This window comes from Coptis chinensis, chromosome 7 (genome assembly GCF_015680905.1).
Source record: "Coptis chinensis isolate HL-2020 chromosome 7, ASM1568090v1, whole genome shotgun sequence".
NCBI lineage: Eukaryota > Viridiplantae > Streptophyta > Magnoliopsida > Ranunculales > Ranunculaceae > Coptis > Coptis chinensis.
In genome coordinates this window covers 31035519-31058418 of record NC_141462.1, presented here as the reverse complement: position 1 = coordinate 31058418, position 22900 = coordinate 31035519, and the positions used below count along the sequence as shown (strand labels likewise).

Sequence of the window (22900 nt, the reverse complement as noted above, 5' to 3'; positions counted from 1 at the left end):
GAGATGGAGAGAATGTGAGCCTCCTCCATCTTGAGAATGGAGAAGACGTCTCCTTTTATAGGCGTAGATCCTTCTTTTGCGTTGTCTTGATACTTGCTTTTACTCCTTCCGTTATAAAGTAATTATCTGTCATTAATGATGTTGTTGACTAGCTTGCAACGGTTACGTTTCCTAGGTCGTTTGGACAACCTGACCTTAGGTCGTATATACGACCTGCTTATAGTCTGGACACGTGGTCTACCACGAGTGGTTGAGAGTGGAGGGTACTGACATAGCCCCCTTTCTTTACATCACTGTTTGTAGGTTGGATGTCGTTTGTTGCTTAGAGCTTTGTTGCGAGTTGATGTGTTAGGTCCTACTTCGTAGTTCGTATATCGTAGTGCGCAGATCGTATGTAGTTCGTAGTGCGTAGTTCGTAGATCGTAGTGGGCCTCTTGGTGGCACCTTTGATCGAGTTGATATGCTAGGTCATAGTCGTGGATCGTAGTTCATAGATTGGATTTGACTAATAATTAGCCTTTGAGTGGTAATTACGGTTGAATTAAGCTTAACCCTATCAGAGGCCTTAAGTTGATTTGTAGTCCTTTTGGGGGTACCGTGGATTGGATTTGACTGATAATTAGCTTTTGAGTGGTAATTATAGATGAATCAAGCTTAACCCTGGCGTTGGTGTTAAGTTGATTTGTACACCTTTTGGGGGCGTTTTTGTTGATAGTTAGCCTTTTGGGGTGTCACTATGGTTGATAGCTAGCCTTTGGGAGGCGCCACTATGGTTGTTAGTCTTGAATTGACTGTATGTTGCTAGGTTCACTTTTGGAGCTTTGAGCGACCAAGTTGGAGATGGTTGTAGCTAGCCCCTAGTTTGTAGTAGAATCAGCCCTTTGTGGGTGTTAATGTTGTTTAGCCCCAATGTTGGAGCTTGATTGACATGTTTATATGGCAATAACTTGTCCCAGTTCGGAGATGGCTATGGCTAGCCCCCAGCTTGATTGGCTTGCAATAAACTTCAAGGGAGTGAGCTTCCATTTTGCAATTCGAGTGACTCACTGGTTTGTAGTATATGCGAACTGTCGAGGAGGGAACTGCGTACTTTGAATTGTTATATTTGATTTGGGAACACTTCGATGCTTCTCAGTCTAGAATTGTTGATTCATTGATTCGACAAAGTATTGTTTCCCCTTGATTTGTTATTTCAATTTATGATGGATATGCTGGCAACCTTTTGTGTGTGGTATAACTCTATGGCGAAGAGAGCTTTTTTTAGATTGATTGACATCATCGACGCGAGCTTTGCGGTGTGGTTAGTCTAGGACGACCTTGAATATTGATGTTCGTTCAAGCTCCAGTGAACTGATGACAACCTGTGTACAAGCTGAACTGATAGTAATTGTGTTCGAGTTGAACTGATAGTTGGAATATTGGTTGTTTCTTCTAGGTTGTAGACCTGCTCTGACCTAACTTGAGGATGACTTGATATGAGGACGACCTGACTGAGGATGACTGAGCTAAGGTCGACCTGGCTGAGGATGAGCTGATCTGAGGATGACCTAAGCTGAGGACAACCTAGCTGAGGATGAGCTGATCTGAGGATGAGCTAATCTGAGGATGACCTGAGCTGAGGACGACCTAGCTGAGGATGAGCTGATCTGAGGACGACCTAGCTGAGGACCTGGCTGAGTGATGCAAGAGGATTTGAGTCAGATGATGCTGAGTTGTCAGATTGCACACTGATGGTACTAAAGTATCATGAGTTGGCGGATCAGCGCAAAGATGGCAAGTAATCGTGATCTTTAGCTAATTGGAGTAAGTTTAGATGCGTTTTGGTATTTTGGCCATAACTTTGGCTACAGTTGTCCGAATCATGCGTGTGGCCCCAATTCAGAAAGATCTCGGTGGTGCGCACGTTGTCACCATCTAGCTTTCACTTTGTGGTGGCCATTTTCGAGGTCAAAATCCACTGTTTTCTTTTGCAAATTCATCTTTTTCTGTTTTTGTCCTGATCTGACGAAGACCTGGCGGAGGACAATCTGCTTGATGGAAGACATGACTGATGATGACCTGGCTGATGGAAGACCTGGCTGAGGACCTGACTAATGACTGGTTAGCTAAGGACGACTTGGCTGAGGACGACCTGGCATGGACGACCTGGCGGAGGTCTTTGCATGAGATCTGGCTGAGGTTTTGATATAGTGACCTGGCTGGTCTTGATATGATCTTTGTTGCTTGGAGCTTTGTTGTGAGCTGATATGTTAGCTTGTGCTCCGGTCGCTCAAGATCTATATTCAAGATAAACCATTACAAAAATTGTACCTAGCAAAGGAATTGATCTGACACAAACGAAGGTTGAAACCATTGAATAAAAATTGAAATTGGTATACTTATCTCATTTGAGAATAGCGAGATCCTTGCTGGTTTAGCCTTTTAGGATTCCCATTCAACGACTTGACAGATTACTCCTCTTTGAATGCTGCTTTCATTGATGCTGAAGTTTTGTAAATTATTTGGTTGTTTTGTTTTTTTTTTTCTTTGAATACCACGCTTCATGGGCTTGGAAAAACTTAAAATTTGTGAGAAACTAGGAAAAAAATTTCCAAGAAATTCTAGTATAGATTTCTCCAAGAAATCTTCCCCACTGACGGCGCTAATGTAAAGGTACATTTTAATCACGACCTTACAATTTTGGAGAATTGGGTTTGTATAAGATGTTTGATTGAACTCAGGTCGGTGCTCTGAGCTGCCTACGTATCCAGTTCTCTGATGAACTAGAATCAAGTCAGACGTAGTTCATCTTGAGTGATTGAGTTGGAGATGGAGAGAATGTGAGCCTCCTCCATCTTGAGAATGGAGAAGGCGCCACTTTTTATAGGCGTAGATCCCTTTTTGCGTTGTCTTGATGATTATTTTTACTCCTTCCGTTACGAAGTAATGATCTGTCATTAATGATATTGTTGACCAGCTTGCAATAGTTACGTTTCCTAGGTTGTATGCACAATCTGCTTGTAGTCTGGACACATGGTCTACCACGAGTGGTTGAGAGTGGAGGGTAATGACAAACGCCTATACAAAGTCCTTATCATATCCGCAGAACCCGTTTACTCCTACCAAAATCCATAGAATAAGAGTTGGACCAAGTTCTTGAGACAACTCAGGTTGTTCAATAATCAGGAGCCCCAACATATATCTAGAGCCATAGTAATCCTGACAATAGCACGGTAGTTTTGATAATGATCAAGAGTTATGCGAATACTAATTATTGACGAGAGTAACAAGATCTTCATTATCGATCTCGGTCTCTTTCTCTTCAAGATAATGTTCACTTCCTCGGGCAAAAGATAATCACGTAGAGCAGCTATTGCAATATAGAGAATCTTGGTTTCCTGGTAATGGAACAACTTGAGAATCCTAAGAAATATTTTTTCTTCCATATGTAGTTTGAAATTTCTGTATCTATATTTAAATTACCAGTGAATTTTATGTGGGAAGTGGAACACATTCTATGTGGGCTTGTTGGGCACTCTTAACTATACTTAACAAATGTAACCAGTTTTAATTGGCAACTAATTATTGGTGAATCTAATAAGCATAACTTGCTAAAAGTAAGGGAAAAAATGAAAAAGAATTAATCAAAAATAAAAAATGACAATCTTGCAAATTTCACAACCACAGCAAAATGAACATTTATAACAAAACTCAGGTTCAGCATACATTATCCCTCATAACAAAAAAGTGGACGCCCATCTTATGACATTCTCGTATAATTTGAAATTTAAGATCGTTTTACAATTAAAAATCTACAGGGAGACTTGTTAAGAAAGCTAGTGTATGGGGAGAAGTTGATTTTCCAAATACAGTACACCAAGGTGGAAGTTTCTGAAGAACTCTTTCAGCTTTTGGAGTTAATTTGTCCAAATCTGTTCTTAGTTTTAGTAGTGGATTAAGGGCCTGTTTAGACCCCTCCAGCTCTGTAGTCGTCATCCAGAAAAGAGTCAAGTTGAACTTTTTAGGTGCAGCCTTCCCTCCTGAGAATTGAATAATGTGCCATCCATCAACCCCCTATCTTATCACCAACTGAAACGAGCTCCTCAGAATTTCCTGTACATCAACAGAATTACACACAACGACAACAAAGATTATGTCTTTTCTACTTTTTTCTCAAAACATTTATGTCCAATTGTCAAAAGTGATGAACAAAGAGATTGAAGCTTAATGCAAATGATTTTTACCTTCAAACTTAAAGTCTTCAATTTTATCCATATTAATAGCAAGCAACCAGCGTGTAGAAACTTTTGTATCAATTAAAATTTGGGTCACCCTGTCACCTTTCTTCACATCACTTTCAACATGCAGTTAGGAATGTCCGACTCATCCCACCCACTTTTAGCATCATTAGAGCTAATGCAGCCATACTTGACTTCAAAAGTCACAAAATCAATCACCTTAGTATTTCCACAAACAAACCCTTCTTCTTTGACATGTTCGACCTCCTCAATTAGTTTACCAGGAGTAAAAGAAAATAAGGAAATGTATGATATTGGGGTTTGATTTTCGCCTGATCCTCCTGTTGCCTCTACGACATGCATAAATTAGGAGGGAAAAGTGGAGACGAATGGAGAAAAGCGGTGCAAGAGTGACCTGTATGAATTTCTGATTTACCAATTGTTTCTCTGCCTAGGAGTACTGAATTGCCTGTTTTAATCATCACTCAATACATTACACCCCCCACCCCCTTCCTCTCTCCACCCCATGGACAGAAAAAAACAGGAAAAAAAAGCGGTGTATAGTTTTTCTTTTTTTGGGACGGTGAAACTCATTGCTAGTTGGAATGGTTGGAAATTAATGGGTGCAAAAGGAGCCTTTGTCTGCGAAGGTGGGTGGGGAGTGTCTTCTTTGAGTGGAAAATGGAAGCATTTGAGGCAGCATTATAGCTTCAGCAAGAACCTCTTGCGCAAATGTTTGGGCCTGTAAAGGGTTTTGTGCCAATATACCATCTGTTGAACAATATACAAATCAGAAGAAATCATCCGATGTAACTCCCTCACAGTATTCTGAAGTTTGGTAGAATTCATCCAAAAACTTCAACTAAAAAGGATCAGGGCATGCCTGATTGTATCAAGTTCATTGGTGCTATATTGGGTTTCAAGTTCACTGGTAATTCACTGTGAAAAACTGAAAATTACCTCAAACTTTGTTGTCATTCTCTTTTCTCTCACAATTTCTCTTCAATTTTTGCATTTTTTTCTTTTTCTTCCAAATTTTCCTGCGACTTTGGATTTCAATTGTTAAGTGACAGCTCAGATAAAACTGTCGAGAATTGTGCCGACCCAATGCCTGTACGCGACTTCGCATACAGGGGGGCATGCAGGATAATGCACAACTTCAGTTTAAATCATTGTCACCAAATACGGGTTTAAAACGCGTTTAAAACCCGAGATATTGCCAAGGCGTCTGGTTCCAGTTTAAAACCCGGGTTTTTCAACAAAATGCGTTTTAAATGTTTTAAACCCGTTTTAAACGATTTAAACCCGTTTTACCCGTTTTAAACGTTTAAAACCCGAGATTTTGAAAATCTCCGTTTTTTTTTTTTTTTTTTTTTTAAGAAAATGCTAGAAAAGAAAAGGGTTTTGGAGTTTACCTTTTGAAGAGTGGAAGTTAGATTGACTTATTGAGACCGTTCTATTTTGCTTTAGACTATTAATAATTAATTAAATTTTTAAAGTTATTAACTTATTTGTAGTACTTAATTATGCCATTATGGTTGGTAATTAGTAGTATCTTATTTTGAATAGTGTTTTGGCAAGAATCTAAAACTTCTAGTATTTGGATGAGTAATGATAATTTGATACTTTCATGTATTTGAATTTTCTTTCATTTGTATTATTATTATTTTTATTTTATGTGTCTATTTTTTTCCCACTTTTATAGAAAATCAAACTCCTTATCTATTATATTATTTATCATCGGTTTTACCGTTTCTTTTTACGTGATATATCATATTATGCTTTTAAACCCGCTTTTACCGTTTTAAACCCGCTTTTTATGCCCCACGCTTTTTTTTTAGGACGTTCCGTTTAAAACACCTAACTAAGTTTTTTTCAAGTATACCGTTTTAAACCCGTACCGTACTTGGTGACAATGGTTTAAATTAACCAGTCTTCTTCTTGGTTCCTCTTAAACATGATAAGCATCTAACTCAAAACGAATTGGTGAGAGGTGGAGAGGTCTAGGAACATTTATAGTACACTACAAGGCTTCACACATCCCATGTGGGACTATAACAAACATCTCAGCAATTCCCCTAACGGGTAGGCAATTGTCATGGTCAATCAATTTTTGTAAGGTTCACACTTCAAATTGATGGTGTTGGCTACCAAAATTTTGAAGTACCAAGTCAAATCCATAAACTATTTGTGATTTGTGTCCATTTTGAAGAATGTTCAGCCTCAAGCCCTCAGTTGAATCATGCATATAGACAAGTAAAAAAGAAATGAAATATAAGTGCTTACATTTACAGTGCGAGCAATATCTTCAGTAAACGGTGGTACAATACCAGTCAAAACAGCTGAGACTGTGAGGCCAAACAGAGCACAAGCTACAATTATCATTGGTCTTTTTGCACCTAGCAGAAAATTGGGAGGCAGGATGAGTTGCAAGTACAAAACAAATAGTATGAATCACAAATTTCAATCAAACTGTAATAGCAAAACACACAAAGAAGACGATTAAGCAGAGAACCAATAGTTTTAAAACAGAAGGGGCAAAAAGGATACTATGCTCGAGCGTACATTAGAAGTTATCATGAAACACTATTTTTCTTGCATATTTCAAATTTGCATAAACCCTTCACAAATAGAAATTATATGTAATTCATAAACACAGTAACTGGAAATATCATTTCCTCCGTGAAATAGTAGTTTTGGCAGTTTCACTCAATTACCAGATCCCAAGGTTAGTAAGAGATGGGTGACTCTCGTCCTGCCAGTTCAAAGAGCGTACATATGATAAGATGAAAGTATTTACATCCCCCCACCCCCCTGCGACACACACACACGCAAGAGAACAGGGAGGGGGAGTATAAGAAATAGGAGTTTGAGATGTAATTAGTACCTGAAAGGTGAACATATGAAAGAAGATACACCATGGTAAGACAAACAATAGTGGCAACAAACACAGACCAATACATTTCCTAGCCACTCAAGAGTGCTACCAGGGTTCCTGCACAAGTGAATGACTAGGAAGCACGGATACCGATACGCGACACAAATACGACACGACACGGATACGCGGACACGGCATTTTTCAAAAATAGTGGACATAGATACGTCATGGACACGTTTGAATTATATATATATATATATTATATAATTGAGCATTTTTCACCAAATTCAAATTAAAATGACAATTCTACTTCATAAAATCACCAAATTCAAATTAAAATGACAATTCTACTTCATAAACACATCAAGCAACAACTTACATGTATAACTTGGATTCACTTCATCTTTCTTCTCTTGCATCTCTTCTTAACTTGGATTTTATTTCACTTGTTTTTTTTTGTTGAAGTTCCAAAAAAATTTCTTGTATGTGTGAGATTATTGTCCCTCGCATGTCGGAAATAAAAAAAATTAATTATAAAATCGGATACTCCAAATCGCATATCCGACACGTATTAGACGCGTATCGGGCGTATCCGTGTCGGACACGTATCTAACACGGATACTTCACCCTTAGGGACGTATCAGTCCTTCATAGGTGCATGATGACAATTACTACGAGACAAGATGTTCTTAAAATGCCATGTTAATTATCAAATGGAGAAGCACGAAATAAGTAAATAACAGAAGACTTTACCTTAATCAGTATACAAAGTTTCACAATGAAATAGCGGATGACATCTAACTACAGATGCATCCAAAGATGATAGTAGTCTTTAGGAAAAATGCATAAGGATAGGTAGTAGTTGCATGAAAACAAATAAGAGCCATGGGATAGATAGGAAATTAAAATAGGTGCATGGAGAATTTGAGCGTTAGGAACATCAGTTAGAAACTTCAAACCTAAATAGATGCCTAAACAATAAATATAGTTCTAAAAGAAAAAGATAGTACGACCTATTTTCTAGGCCTTTCTAAGCACATGAATTTAGTGATTCAACCCCCTTGATTGAAAATCTTTTCTTTTCTCTCTTATCTGTCAAGTTGAGTATCGGTACCCAATTTAAAACTTGGTAGGGCTGAGATATGAAAATAAAACAAGAGAGAAAATTGAACAAAGTACACCCAAACTCTCACCACACCCATCAGACCGTGAGAGCCTCCTATCTTATAACTAATGATCCCAACACAATGATCCAATGAGATATCTTTTGCCTCCTCAAATACTTTCGACCAAAGGAATATGAATCCCTTGATCATGTGGTTGATGGCCATTGTTCTACATGCCCAAACTTTTAGAGGTGCACCAACAACATATACCAAAGAGATTATGACTTACACACTCCCTTTAGAGGGACCCCAGGTCATACACGCTAGGCACGCACGTAACTGCACACAAAGCTGGTACACACCAGACTACGCTTGCCCAATATAACATCTTCATGATCAGATAGGCTTTAGAAAGACTTTGAAATGAAAATCCATTATTTAATAGCTAGGTTACATGGACACGCCATATTTTGAAAAAAATCCGTGTCGGATATGTATCCACGTTTCCGTATCGGACACATATTGCATGTAATTTACCTCGAATTTTGATATTTTGCCGTGTCCGACAATTCGTATCTGTGTCCGATACGGCGTGTCAATGTAACCTAGTTTAATAGCTGTAGTGAATCAGAGTATCAGGCTATATGTCATAATGCCAAACATATATTGGCTAGGCTAGAAAACTGTGCGGTCACGATTTTCTTATTTTTGTGATAAACAGAATGCTAACCAGAAGCCTTGCTTTTGGCTTCATAGGATACAAGAAATCTTACCAGTCATAGCGGATCACAATACCAATTACAGTGCCCACCAATCGAATAAATATACCAGCAGTAAGTACAATGGGAACAGCCATACCCAGCACTAGGGTTACAATTTTCAGAGGCTTTGGTGGTCGCACTGGAGATAAGGTTGCTTCAAGAAATCCATCTAGGTATTTCACACAATAGAATGAGGATAAGTAACAAACTATTTACTTACTAAACTATACCAAAGAAATTACCATAATCAAGGGTATTGACTTACATGCAAAAGCAGGTGATATCAACCAAACAAGAGCAACATAGGATGACCCAATCTTAAACAAAGTTCCTAGAATCAAAATAGCAAGCCACTGAACAAAACCAGCTTTAAATAGCTACCTCTCAGCCTCTGACTGGATGATATCAGCTCCAAATATAGGTGACCCCTTCTGCTTTCTCTTGGAAAAAACATGCCGCAAATATTTCAAGAGAATGAGATAACCCATATGTTGACCAATTAGAGCGCCCAGAACAGCAGGTACAACAAATAACCCGAGAACTAACCATGGCTGGCAATGTATGGGACCAGCGAAGAACAAATAAGTGGTAGAATGAAAGAAACAGTAACAGAGAAGCTCAGTGAAAATATCCACATGAGAAGAACACTTAACCATGATAATCCCAGTGAAACTACAGCCGGATAGCCACCTATAACTAATGATGTTGTTCATATCAGAAGGGCCTGCAGTACTACTGAGTTATGAAGCATATTCGCAAAACTTTGACGGTAGACAACCATGTAAGTTCCCTGAGAAGTGTAAACACAAAAAGACCATGCATCAGACATTACCTCACAGTGAAAACAGTTTCCTCAAAGTAAAAGAAAGTTTCCAACAGCTAATACAGTCTCGCTAGTTACATTACCAGAATGTCAAAGAATACCGCCTGATCTTGAACTACGTCTTCAGCATTTTTTACTTCTTCGCTTTTGGAAAATGGGGTGAAGTGGCAGTTTGAAGTAGAAAGGCAAGCATATGTAACGCAGAAGCATTTTAAATTACTACTAAAGCAAATTATCATAACTGAGGTGGTGAGAGGCATCAAAAGACCGGACGAGAATATTATCCTTCTCTGGTGGTACTGGTGCTACATGGGAATAATATACATGGATGTCGCTTTATATAATATTCTAGTCAATGTGCACTGCAATAAAAGCAATGGTTTTCAACAAGGAAGTGACGATATGGTTAGTAGTGCAATTATATTATTGTTATCGTTAACTCATGGCACAAAATTAGACAGACCAAAGTTTACGACCACTAGGTGCTTTGTAGTAAGTAATTAACAACTAGGCTTTGATAAAGTATAAACCTTTTGGTATTCATAAGAGCAAGCTAGCTCCAAAATGAAGACATTATAGTGACTTCAGTTATCTTTTTTCAAGGTGATGATTAAGCATTTTATTCAGCAGAGAAAAAACATGACGGACAAGGCAACCATATAGCATAAGGGTCTAAGACATCCTAATAAATTGCACCCCTTAAGTCTCTTAATAATTGCTAGCCACTAGAGGGAGGGACCCACCACAAAGCAAAGGAGCAATTACCAGGAGCAAGAAATACTATACCAATTAAGGGCCAACTCCTTAATAATTGGATTATCACTCAGCTGATTGTAAAAACTATTGAAAAGCACAGAAGGCAAGAGCCCAAGACTGTTGAACTCTGGGGACAAAAAATACAGGGCATCTGAGTACTTTTAGTATGAATAACTTCCCATTAAATGGACAAATGTATACAAGTACTGTCCACCATAATACATATCTCCCCAACATAAATTGTCTAAAGGAAATTATGGAACTCCTGTTCAAGGTAAAAATGGCCACCTTGTCCTTCCACTAGGAGATTTAGTAACATAAATAGGGTCATGGAGAAAGCAATAAGGAAAAAGGAGGAATGGAAGAAAAGCAATGAAATGTGGCGTGGAGGGAACAAGGAAAACGTCCCCCTAATCCAAATCAGCAATTGCCATGGGAAAAACGCCGAGGACTGACGCCAGATCCACCATGCCTACTTAGGGTTGAGGGCCTTCGAGGTAATGCTCCCGAGTCCCGACCCTTCTAATAGCGACTCTTCTCATGATTCTCTTTCCATTAATAGCAAAATCCCAAAAAATATACAGTAAATCTTGCAGTCTGAACTCGCAAAAAAATCAACAAGGAGACATTAAGATTGATGTTCCCGTATCCAATGGTAAGATGAATACATGTCTTTGCTAGGGCTGGTCATCAGGCTCGGTGCTCAGCTCGTTTTGGGATCGGCTCGTGCTCGCTCATGAAAAAATATGAGTCAAATATGAGCTTAGTTTTAGGCTCGTTTCGAGTTCGAGCTCGAGTCGAGTAGCTCGCAAGCTACTCGTCACCAAATAGTTTTCTTTTCTCTTTATATATATATATATATATATATATTTTACATATAAATACAGAGAAAAGAGAATAATACCCAGGCCCACAAACACATGAACCCATAAGCCCACAAGGAAAACCCCTAAACAATAGCCACGTCTCTAATGTCAAAAGTCAAAACACATTTTATCCCAAAAGGCCAAAACTTACAGGCGGCTCTCAAACCCCAATACACCCACACCACCATCTCAAAGCTAATCAACTTATTGACACCTCCATCATTGAACTTCAATTCCTTCATTTTCATATTTGTTTTCATGGAGTAAATTTCACTTTTTCTTATTTCTTTTCATTTTCTTTTTGCCCATCATTGATACTCAAGGTGATAGTGAGAAAAAGTGTTGCAGACTTGCTGCTATTGTAGAAGCAATTGATCCAAACAAGGGCATTGCAGCTAAGAAAGTTGGAAGATAGAGATGTGAAAATACTGATTTTGTTATATTTTTGGCTTTCAGTTTTTGAAAGTGATGGTTTTTGAAACAAGGGCATTGTATGGTGATTGTAGTTTGAATGTGCTTCTTACTTTCCTAAAACTGAAATGTAATGTGTTTTGGATTTTTTATACGTAATTCGTTCAAAAATGGAGTTTATGCCATTATTTCCAGATCTAGTTCACGAGCTACGAGTCTTGAGCTCGAGTGCAACTCGAGCTCGTTTTGTAAAACGAGTCGAGCTCGAGCTATATGTAATTAGAAACGAGCCGAGTTTGAGCGCAAAGTGGAGCTCGACTTTCAGCTCGAGCTCAACTCGAAAACCCACGAGCCGAATCTGAGTATGCCAATACTCGGCTCGCTCGACTCGATGACCACCCCTAGTCTTTGCTGCCTAAACGAAGAAGAACGAATGATATGTAAGTACAGGATTACACTGAAGAACTTAATTTACTTCACCCGCATCTAAACTTGCTGAATCTGAAGAACACAAAGTCCCAGTGGTATCTTAATGGCTTGACTAAGAAAATGTAAGCAGAAATGTCTTTTGTTGGTAGCACTTCCATGGCAGCTACTGAGTCTTTTGCTTGAAAGCTTGAAGAACTACATAAAAAAAGGCATACTCTGGCTGTCACATCAACACCTACTACAACCACATGGAAAGATTTTGACCGTGGCGAACCTAGCCATACAAAAACTTACTACCCTAAGAAAAAGAAGCATCCAGTTTTCTTGACAGATATGGATATGATAATTTTATTGATTCTTTGCATCTGAAATTCCAGATCCTCCAGTAAGTCTATAACACCTGGTCCTCATCAGATTTTGAGTGTTTCAACAGGCAAGGTTGCACCGCCTCTGTAGCTGGTGGTCAAGTTCTTTTCAGTTGGATGAGTGAAGCAGCGCATATTTAATAACGTCGCAGCATCCCACTTTTTATCTATTACTTAATTTCTTTCCTTGCAGTCCATTAATTATACAATTAGTGGGTTTTAAGTTCCTTGTTCAATAAGAGTACTTGGTTAGCAAGAAAACCAAACCTACATTTTAGGTCTTGCGAGCCATGAGTAAGTTGGTTGTTTCCGTTTAATTGAATTAAGGCCCAAGGTTGTGTGTTTAGGGTGCTAACTTTCAAGTAATAATCCCTAATTCTATAAATTGATAAATCTATTGGTAATTTCTTTAATTCCGCTTCTACATTAAGGAACACGGGGCACAAAGAAAGACCAACCTTTGTATGATATACTGCACCGATATCTGCATATGCAAAATCAAGCCCAGAAAGACCAGCAACTTCTTTGTAAACTTGGAAATCTGTTGCAGATTTTATTAAGCCTGAAAGAAAGAGATCCTGAAACACTACAAAATCAGTTTAGGACTAGGTTGGCAAGAATTATTTATACAATCATACAGCTATTTAAATACCACAAAAATCAGTTTAAGTTGGAAACAACTTTGCTATATAAACAATCCTCAAACAAGGCTATACATTTAATAATCACCGGAGCCAGCTAACATGAAAAACGCAGTTTACTAGAGCTTAGCAGCAGAACAGAATGAACGTGGAATATTTTGGAGCAGTTTGCTTCCTTTCTAAGAATATGTCAAAATAATCTTCTGACAACCCTTGCTACGACTATGGAAGATGCTTAGCCAAATATATTTAGTCCTTTTGGGTTATGTCATCAAAGAAAACAAATTAACAAAAATCTAGTATTTTGAAATCGTATCTTTCCTCGTTCTGAGAGAAAGCTTTAGTCAGCATATCCAGTAAGCTTGCCTATTAACATTATTAATCCGAACAAATCTATAGGTTATTTTCTTTACTTATGGACGTTTTGGTCATCTAATTCTGATCTTCTGTAAATCATTTTGCTAAACTGAAACTTTGATCTAGGTACTACTTTGTTTATCGTCCAATATCCAAATTTTGAGCAATATGAGTAGCAATATGAGTACTAAAACATATACTTCAACTTGATAATCTTTTCTTGTGGAATTACCCTCATCTCTCCATTTGACATATGCTGTAAAAGGGAAAAATAGTGAAGGCCAAACCATGATGCATCAGCTCACTATCTATTGCATCTTATATAAGTTACAAACACAATAGCATGTAAACTCTTTACATAAGAAATTGACATCCATCCATTGTGTTTCTTTCAGTGTGACAACGAGTAGTACAATGGATCCTCACTTCAAACCTTCCCCCCCCCCCCCTGCTGTAACCTTCATAGTATCATAGTGATGTGTCATTCAGTTCAGGTGTATTATAGAATTAACTGATTGAAGCTGCGGCAGAGATCGAATAAAAACGATATTTCCTAGTTTATTCGGGCATTGGACTCGCCTGGTAATCAAGCTAGGGAACACCTAGAGCGGATATTACAGTAAATGGTGGTCATTTTTGGTCATTTTTCTACCTTTTATAATGAGATTTACGTTCATTTTGGCAAACAAGAACAAATAAAGACCTCTAACACCATGCCACAGAACAATATTCAGTCCAATTTCGGGCCTGCAGGTCTCAGTTTGATTGGTCCATCTCATCCATGAAGAGAGGGGACTTATGTGCTGATCTAGCAGCCCTAAGATGTAAGGAGTTCAATGCCAGCATTAATTACAAGAAATAAATCACTATGTCGGGTGGCAACTCATATGCGGTTTTCTTTGAATTAGAATAGAAACTTAAGTTGGTCAGTCACTTTTGTGAAAACTGTAATATTCATAAGAGGAGGAAACAACTATGAAAAAGTAAATTATAGGGTGATCCATCAAAGTAGATAGATTGAGTAGATTGTTTTTCCTTTACAGTCCCAAACTCTGCTTGCCAAATGAAAAAAAAAACAGATGCTTTTACCAAAGGAAACAAATTGTAAATCCTTCTCAATCAACAATCGGTTATAGGGAAAACTGAAAACGATTCTTGTGTTTTAATGTTGGAAGAATGAAACATGAAAAAGAGAAGAGATGTCACAGCAGAAATAACTAACCTGTGCGATGATTTGACCAGAAGGATATTTTGCTACCTTGGCGAAGTTTTCTATAGCCCATGGATCTGGACCACCCTGTTACCATGCCATGTAGTTAGTCTCTGGTCAATCTCACCAAAAGTCCAAAACAGATAAAAGCTTAACAGTCATTATAATTACAGTAACAGAACAAGAATTCCAGTCTGTATAAATAAATTAGGGTATAAGATGAGAGCATGAGCTTGAACAGAGAATGTTGGAGACTTGTTTTCTACTCTTCTCTATACAATGTACACTTTTCTTTACAGTAATATAATACAATCCAACTTAGAAAACAAAAAGTATAAAATGAGAGCAGAAAAGGTGTATCAGAAGCAGACCAATCGCAGTGGCAGTTTACGACAACAACAGATAGTAGTCAGTAGAGTTATTTACTTCCATGATTCCATCCAATATGCATTTTATAATAAATATAACTGATGCAGTCTCTTCACATGAACACATTATATGAACCAGATGAAATTTCTCAGGATTAGGGAGTGATCACATAATGGGACACTGTCCACACAAATATTCCTTAAGTTCATAATACCATTTTCTATTGGGAGAAGAGGCTAAACAATTAAAAAGTACATAAATGTCCTTCCACCAGACTCTGGTGGTTGAGTCACCAGATCATACTGGCCCAACCGCAGGAAGAAAGGAACCAAGCTAGAAAAGTGTAAAAGGTAAAGAAAAAAACAATGACCTGAAATATGCTGGACTTGCCTCCGATACCAATTGCTTCCAAATCAATAGCCACGCGGATGGAATTCCTCCATGGATGCTGTCAAAAGATATGGACTTAATATCCCTAATTTATATGCGAACAGGGACAAGGGAAGACTCCATACTCCATACCTTATATTTGTTTTGGCAGGCTAATTAAACTTGGTGCTACGCCCTCTGGAGGAATAGCTCCGTAGAATCGACCCCAGCAATAAGAAAGTTCATAATAATATATTGGTCCTAAGTCCTAACAAAAACACTGAATCAACCTGATTCCTGAGTCTCAGACTAAACAAAATACTCACTACCCAACGAGGGTAATACTTTTTCCATAGTTAGAATCTTTAGGGAAGGGATTTGGAAGTGGAAAACTTTATCAACTACTACAAACATCCCCATTCTACTTGAAAACCATCCTTGTTTTAGGTCAAACCATCCCTAATTTCACTTAAAGATACCAACAAAAACTTTCCAAGCACACCTACATAAGTCGGTCACAGGCTCGCAGCATTGGCATCAAAGCTGGTCAACGAGCTTATGTTGGCTGGTGTATACATATCAAACATAAACCAAATCCACTTTGGTGTGCCTACAATGCAAATTGCGCTGTTCAATTTAGATGGTCGCAGGAATTGCTAAAACACATACACACCAGAAGGCAATTAGAACAGATTGTCTACATAACTGTCACTCCAAAATTATGTCTGCAGAATCATTTATATAAGACAACATGAAGATACAAGTCATACAACCGAGATATTACTATTTCGTGTTTCCTGGACAAGAATTCATCCACACAGATCTGATTACTTCAGCATCCTGCTTTCCGATGCATTCTGAGGTCGCGCACACCTGAAACCACATAACATAGTTGCTTGAGGAAATTCTATTAAAATGCGCATCACAACAAATATTGAAAAAACTCTACATTTATAAAGTGAAAGGCCAAGAAATACATAAACAGACACAAAAACAGCTGCCCTGGTCTTGCCAATTTACCACATACATGATATCACCAATCAGGTGCATCATACATATCCTAATTTCATTCAAACAAAAGAAAAGGTCATACATATCAGCACGTATCCTAATTTCGTTCGAACAAAAGAAAGGGGCATACATATCAGCACTCTTCTACTTTTTTAATATGAAAGAATTAGAAAAAAAACTGTGTCTGTTTTTTGTATTTTACATAGAACTTGCTGAAATTATCAAGACGGAGAAGCTAACATATTTATATCTGAAGACCAGTTTCTGAGATCATAAGTTTCAATAACGCCATCATGAAATTTTGCAAGAACTACAGCCCACTGATAACATAAGTTGAGAAACCTAGGTCTAGACTCTCCCCTAACAACATAGGTGGCAGATAAAGATTGGGGCAGGACTGTGTATAATAACAGAAATAGGAAATATCGATCAGGCGTGGAGACAATATCCTCATATCGACTATAAATGGGAGCCTTCTCCACTCCCTTTTCTCAACCTAGAAAGCTAGAAGCTAAGAATCTCGTCTAGTTTGGGACATTTCAAATGTAGATACTGAGATATCCCAAATGTTCTTCTTTTTAAACATTATACCACTATTTCTCAAATCTACAATGACAAGGGTAAAATATGTACTAAATTCAAGTTAACCTGATCAACAATTGTCACGTGAATTGGCTTTATCTAATTACATAATTACCCCCAAATTGACAAAATTTAGGGTTTAACAATCGAATAAAAACAATGAAACCCTCGATAATAATAAAAAAGATTACTTTTCAATTGTAGTAGAGTTCGAGACCCATGCCATCATGAAGAGTGATATGGTCCTTGTAAACATTATACCACTTCTGAATCCTTATCTTATCAGCTCTCGTTCCAGTCTGTGCTGCAACAAGCTTCTTCAAATCACCAATCGTGTCGTCTTCGTTACACTTCACTCTAACTTTCTTCCCCAATCGATCGTTCAACACCACCTCAATCATCTTCGTCGAATTCTGAGTCTAACTTTTCTTTTCTTCTTTTTCAGTCTGCACCTCGTTTCTCAACTTTGAGACTGCTATTTATTTTCTTGCTGGTTACGGGGTCTGCACGTCTGTACGTATGTCGGCATGGCCCATGGATCATTTTAGTCGTTCCAAACCCGGTCCACAGATCTGTTTTCAATCAACTCGATCCAACTTTTATTTGAAATGCCATATGGTACTTGATTGTTGTCTCATATATCTACACTATACACTATACACTATACGATACACAAAATTAGTCTAGAGGAATAAGTTATAAATACTAGCTAAAATGCACGTGGATGGAAAATAAAAGTGTAGGATGAATTTTGAGTATTTACATATATCAAAATAATATAAAAACAACATGCATCAACATTAGATTACAAAATTTAAACTTTCATGCCTATACAACAGAAGTAAAGCTCAGTCCAAAATTATGAAATTGTTTATACTACTAATTTGTCAGCCTCTTGCAAGGTTTGATATTTTTATCTGAGTTTTTTTTTTAACTTAGTTGCCAATGATGGTCCAAAGTTGTTTGCAATACTCATGCAACTTGTTCTTAACCAACCCTGCCAAAAAAAAGGAGTCCAAATTCAATCTGATATGAGAAGAAAGAGCATATATAGTACAAAAAAATATAGAGATGGAAGAGCTTACCAAAAGTGTAATGCAATTAAATAAGATTGCCTAAAGATAAATGTATAAACAACCTCATTCATGTCGCCGTCCATAATTTTAAACCTTTTAATAATGATTTGTAGCAACTCACCGCATGTAGTAGCATGACTGAAAAAATAATAAAATTGTCATTAGCTATAAACTAAACATTGTGCTCATCGTCTCATATGGAAATAAAGCTATGGAAAGAGATTTAGTTTGCAGAAGAAAAGTGTAATCAGAGATATCAACACATGACGATTAAGGATAAAGTGAGAACTTAATCTTTTTGAAAGAACACTACCTAAAAAGGGAAAATTGATACATGAACCGCCAGGAATTTTGACAAGATCTGAGCTTTGTCGATTTAATAAAGATGTGCATAAATGGTTCTCTTGGTAGATAATGCCTGAATATCTTGATCACCTCCATGGTAGTGGAGCCCTTTAAATTAGCTTGCAAAATGCACATATAATATATTCAACCAGCTGGATATTCAAACAATATCAAACTCCCTAATATTTTTTCCTTTTTAAACTGATGATACATGAACATGGTGATCAAGAGAACTTGATACTTTATATGATCCTCAAGTCCCCAAACTAAATTTGTGGACTCAGTTACAAAACCATGTGTTGAAGGGAATCTAAAGTGCTTGAAGTGGCACAATAGTACATAATATCTTTAGAAGTTTGAGCCTTTGCTAATCCCAGTTGAATTGTAGATGTAATAATGGTGTCTTTGAAGGAAAGCTTCTATGGTATTGCAGAATCATTAGGAGGGATTAACAACTGGCAAAACCATCACTACTAAAAGAAGGGCCTTTTGTGTCACTTATTTTTTTTGTCTTGTGTCACTTACTAGAAAAAAATGACACACAGAGTTTTGATGTGTCACTTTTTTATGTAACGAGAGCTAATGTGTTGCTTCTAGGAAAAGTGACACAAGTGATTTTATTTTTTGTGTCCCATTATTTGAACGTAATACTAGTGGTTTGCCTTGTTGTGTCACTTCTGGGTGTAAAAATATCAAAAACAAAATTAACAAATTATCAAAATAAATAAGTGACATGAGTACGAGTAATTGCTTCGTATGCCATGAAACTCAAAGTCGTTATTTGGGCGCGTGGCTATATGTTTAGGTTCCCCCAAAAGAATAGCTCACTAAACCTAAAGGAAAAGAAATGGAAAGGGAATAAACTGAAGTCGTTTAAATCACTTACGACTCATCACTTAGGGTTAAAAAAGAAAAAAAACATAAAAGAAAAACTGTCTCGCAAAAATGCTGAAGAGACCTCACCGTTCTTCCTCCCAACTTCTCACCAGAGTTTTATAGCACGACGCGCGCTCTCTCACCCAGCGTCTCTCATCCATCTATCGTTCTCCAGTTCCCTTTCCAGCTGTCTCTCTCTCTCGGGAGCAAGAAAATAAAGGTAATATTTTTTTTTCGTTTTTATTTAATTGCCTGATTTACTCTAGAGTTTTGTATTAGAATGCTCTAGTGGTGTGACTGTCGTACATTTACTCTAGAGTTTTGTATTCGAGTGTTGCCTTGTGCTTCTACATCCTTAATTTATGTGTCTATTAGAGAGATGTCCCTCTATGTAGAAGGGAAGTATTAGAATGCTTTATCCTTGTTGCTCATTGTCTTCCCCTTCTTCCTAGAAAGTTTTGAGTTAAATTCCAAGTTCCTTCCTTACTCTGGATGGAATCTCCTTGAACTTTATTATTTTCCGTTTTTAGATTATAACAGTAAAATACATACTATTTTATGCCCCATTTTGTTATGCAATGCTTGCTTAGTTTGACAGTCATGATCTTAAATTTGTAAGTTATGTAGAAAGTTATCTTTGGGCTTCTAAATGTTGGTAAACAAATTGGGCATGTTTCTTGTGATAGCCACCAAATTTGTCAGTACTCAGTGTGTAGAACTAACAAGTTTAATTTGTTATCAATATAAGACATCACTTGGGGTTTATTGAATTCTTTGCATCCACCCACAGAGAGGAGAATGTCCTTGGACAATTTGACTGTTATTTTCGCAATTAATATCTATTACACCTGTCCATGGATGAAAGTTCTTACAAGTAGGAGATTCCATTCTCTGTCCTAGATCCCCCCTAGTTTGCATGTTTTCAGATGATTATTAACTGCGTGCTTGTCTGTAAATTAGACTTAGGGTCTCAATTGAGTTTGGGCTCTTGTTAAGAGAGTATCTAATCGTGAAGTGTAGGGGTGTAGCATGCACAGTTTTCATGCATGGTTGGATATGAAGAGGACCAATACAACAATACTTCACAATTTTCCTTTCTTCAGGTTAGTCCAGCTCTTTACAAACTGTTTGTCTGATCTCTTGATCAATAGGAAGAAAATAATATACGACATGCTCAATGTAAGGATTGGATTATTGACCTTTGTGTATATGATGACTTATCCAATTGATTAAAGTATGGATTGTTGTGGATTTCTAAGGGATTTTTAGTGTTCTTGTCAAGGACAAGAATCTTCAGCTTTAAGATGTAAACGTTGTTTGTTACGATTGCCTTTTTGTAGGTATTCTCTCCAGAATGAAAGAAAAGTATTTATCTTAGATATTTGTTGGATATCGACTATTACACTTTATAGTCTAATGACAAAATTTGAATGATGCTCTACATCTTACTAACTATGTTCTGAACACAAAGCTTTGTTGACCTTCACCCTCTTTGCAGTTTTTCAGTATTAGGCTTTAGTTAAAATGAATGCAAAGATGTCATGGTTTCAGTTTGGTAAATTTTATTCAGTGAATAGTTCTGCAATGAGCTGCAGCCTGCAGGTAGTGGTTTCTTTAAAATTCTATCATTCAACTTTGAAAATTTAGTTAAACTTAGAAGAGTTCTTTTTGTTATTTCTAATTCTGGGGATGAAGTTTAGAAGTGAGTTCTAAACTTGTGATGGAGGAGATATTTCTTTGGTGAACAGTTGCTTTTATACCCCTAATAAGTTTTCGAGCTGAGGTTAGATAATGATTTTGCTTCTGCATACTTTAATGCCAAATCAGTTTCGATTGCATACCTATTTGTTGGTGATATTCGTTACTATTTGTTCAGTATGGAAAATAATAATTATTTGTAGATTCTTAGTTTTTGGAAGAAGAGTATAGTTATTATTTGTTAGTGTCTGGAAGGTAAACAACATAGGTGAAGGGGGGACTGAATGAACGAGCTAGAATCTCCTTGGTAAGAATAGGATTAGTGATCATGTTGTGCCATGACTTGCTTACACACTTGAACCGAACAAGTTCTTTAACAGTAGAACGGAGTAAAATATAGGAGATTAGTTCTTGAGGTAAGTTATCAATGCTTCTATTTGACTGCCTAGCATAATTCTTTTGTGATCACCATAACCTATTTTGTAGTGAATCCCCCATGCTTTGCAGGAGGAGCTGAAAAATAAGGTAGAGGAGGGGGTTTTGGCAACGGAAGGAAAGAATGACATACTTACTATGGCATTGAGAACTCCAGGGCCTAGTGGTCGAGTCAAGGCAGGTGGACAATATACCACTCCCACTATGTACTTCAATGAGTTCAATCTTCCTAATAAAATATCAAAGAAATATCACGAGGATTTGGAAGTGAAGTTGAAAGAGAAAGAAGCTCAAAACGAGAAGTTGAAAATTTTGGTGCTACATGTGCTTAAAGAACAAGGTGAGACTAATTTACCAGCGATGATAGAACTGTTGAGCGAGTTGCTAAAGCAAGGACCAAAACTCGTCAACTTGCTGCCATTAGAAAATGTGGAATCCAATAGTGCCAAAAGTGATAATAGGCAGCAAGTTATTGCCAAGTCTAAGCAAGTAATTTTTTTGGCTTTTAAATTTGTATTTCTGATTTTCTATACATTTCGAGTGTTCTCTTTAACTAAATTCATATTAAATATATAGAGAAAAGATGGTGGTCAACAAAAAAAAGGTGCGACTTCAGTAAAACTTAAGTCGAAAAATGTATAGGTAAGTTAATTCTATAGTTGCCTTAACCATGTTATACTCATTGTGGTATAGTAAATGCAGGGAATGATACGTAGCTTTTTTCATTCCTTTATTCCAAGTGCTTTACCTATACTAACTTGATGTACACTTCGTCATATAGTCAAAAATAGACAACGGAAAGAGCATTGTGGATTTTGAAAAACTTAAAGCTAAAGAGGGGAAGGTAAGTTCATTCTATAGTTGTCTTAACCATGTTATACTCATTGTGGTATAGTAAATGCAGGAAATGATACGTAGCTTTTTTCATTCCTTTATTCCAAGTGCTTCACACATATACTAACTTGAAGTACACTTCGTCGTATAGTTAAAAATAGACAACGGAAAGAGCACTGTGGATTCCGAAAAACTTAAAGCTAAAGATGGGAAGGTAAAAAAATATTTTCTTAATTAAAAAGGTTGATTAAATGTTTGCATCAAATTTGTTACTAGATAATATTGTCTTTGTTTTGCTTATTTGTTATAGGACCAAGACTATAAATTAGCATTGGCTGAAGAACATGGTGATCGTGTGCTTTTAATTCTTTTCAACACAGGGTAACTATGCTTATACATTTGCAGTACATATACATTATTTTCATATAATTAAAATTATTTTATTTTTATTTATTTTTTCCCGATTAGTTATATAATTAAAAGTA

General features: G+C 37.1%; 1 long non-coding RNA gene and 2 pseudogenes across 3 annotated transcripts; all 3 read right to left on the bottom strand.

The window, feature by feature from the left end:
- Positions 1-3659: 3659 nt before the first annotated feature.
- LOC147487100 (uncharacterized) lies at positions 3660-10110 on the bottom strand (annotated as a pseudogene). The gene is made up of 7 exons (XR_015200773.1): positions 9869-10110; positions 9228-9752; positions 8975-9131; positions 7105-7212; positions 6503-6616; positions 4224-4582; positions 3660-4092 (listed from the first exon to the last, which is right to left on the bottom strand). The product of XR_015200773.1 is annotated as an uncharacterized LOC147487100 (transcript).
- On the bottom strand, positions 4782-5315 carry LOC147487101 (uncharacterized). The gene is made up of 2 exons (XR_015200774.1): positions 5178-5315; positions 4782-4988 (listed from the first exon to the last, which is right to left on the bottom strand). It is a non-coding gene; the product is annotated as an uncharacterized LOC147487101 (long non-coding RNA).
- A 6129-nt stretch (positions 10111-16239) lies between the features above and the next one.
- Positions 16240-17617, bottom strand: LOC147487099 (ubiquitin-like protein 5 pseudogene; annotated as a pseudogene). Its single transcript, XR_015200772.1, has 2 exons — positions 17343-17617; positions 16240-16431 (listed from the first exon to the last, which is right to left on the bottom strand). The product of XR_015200772.1 is annotated as a ubiquitin-like protein 5 pseudogene (transcript).
- Between the last annotated feature and the right edge of the window lie 5283 nt (positions 17618-22900).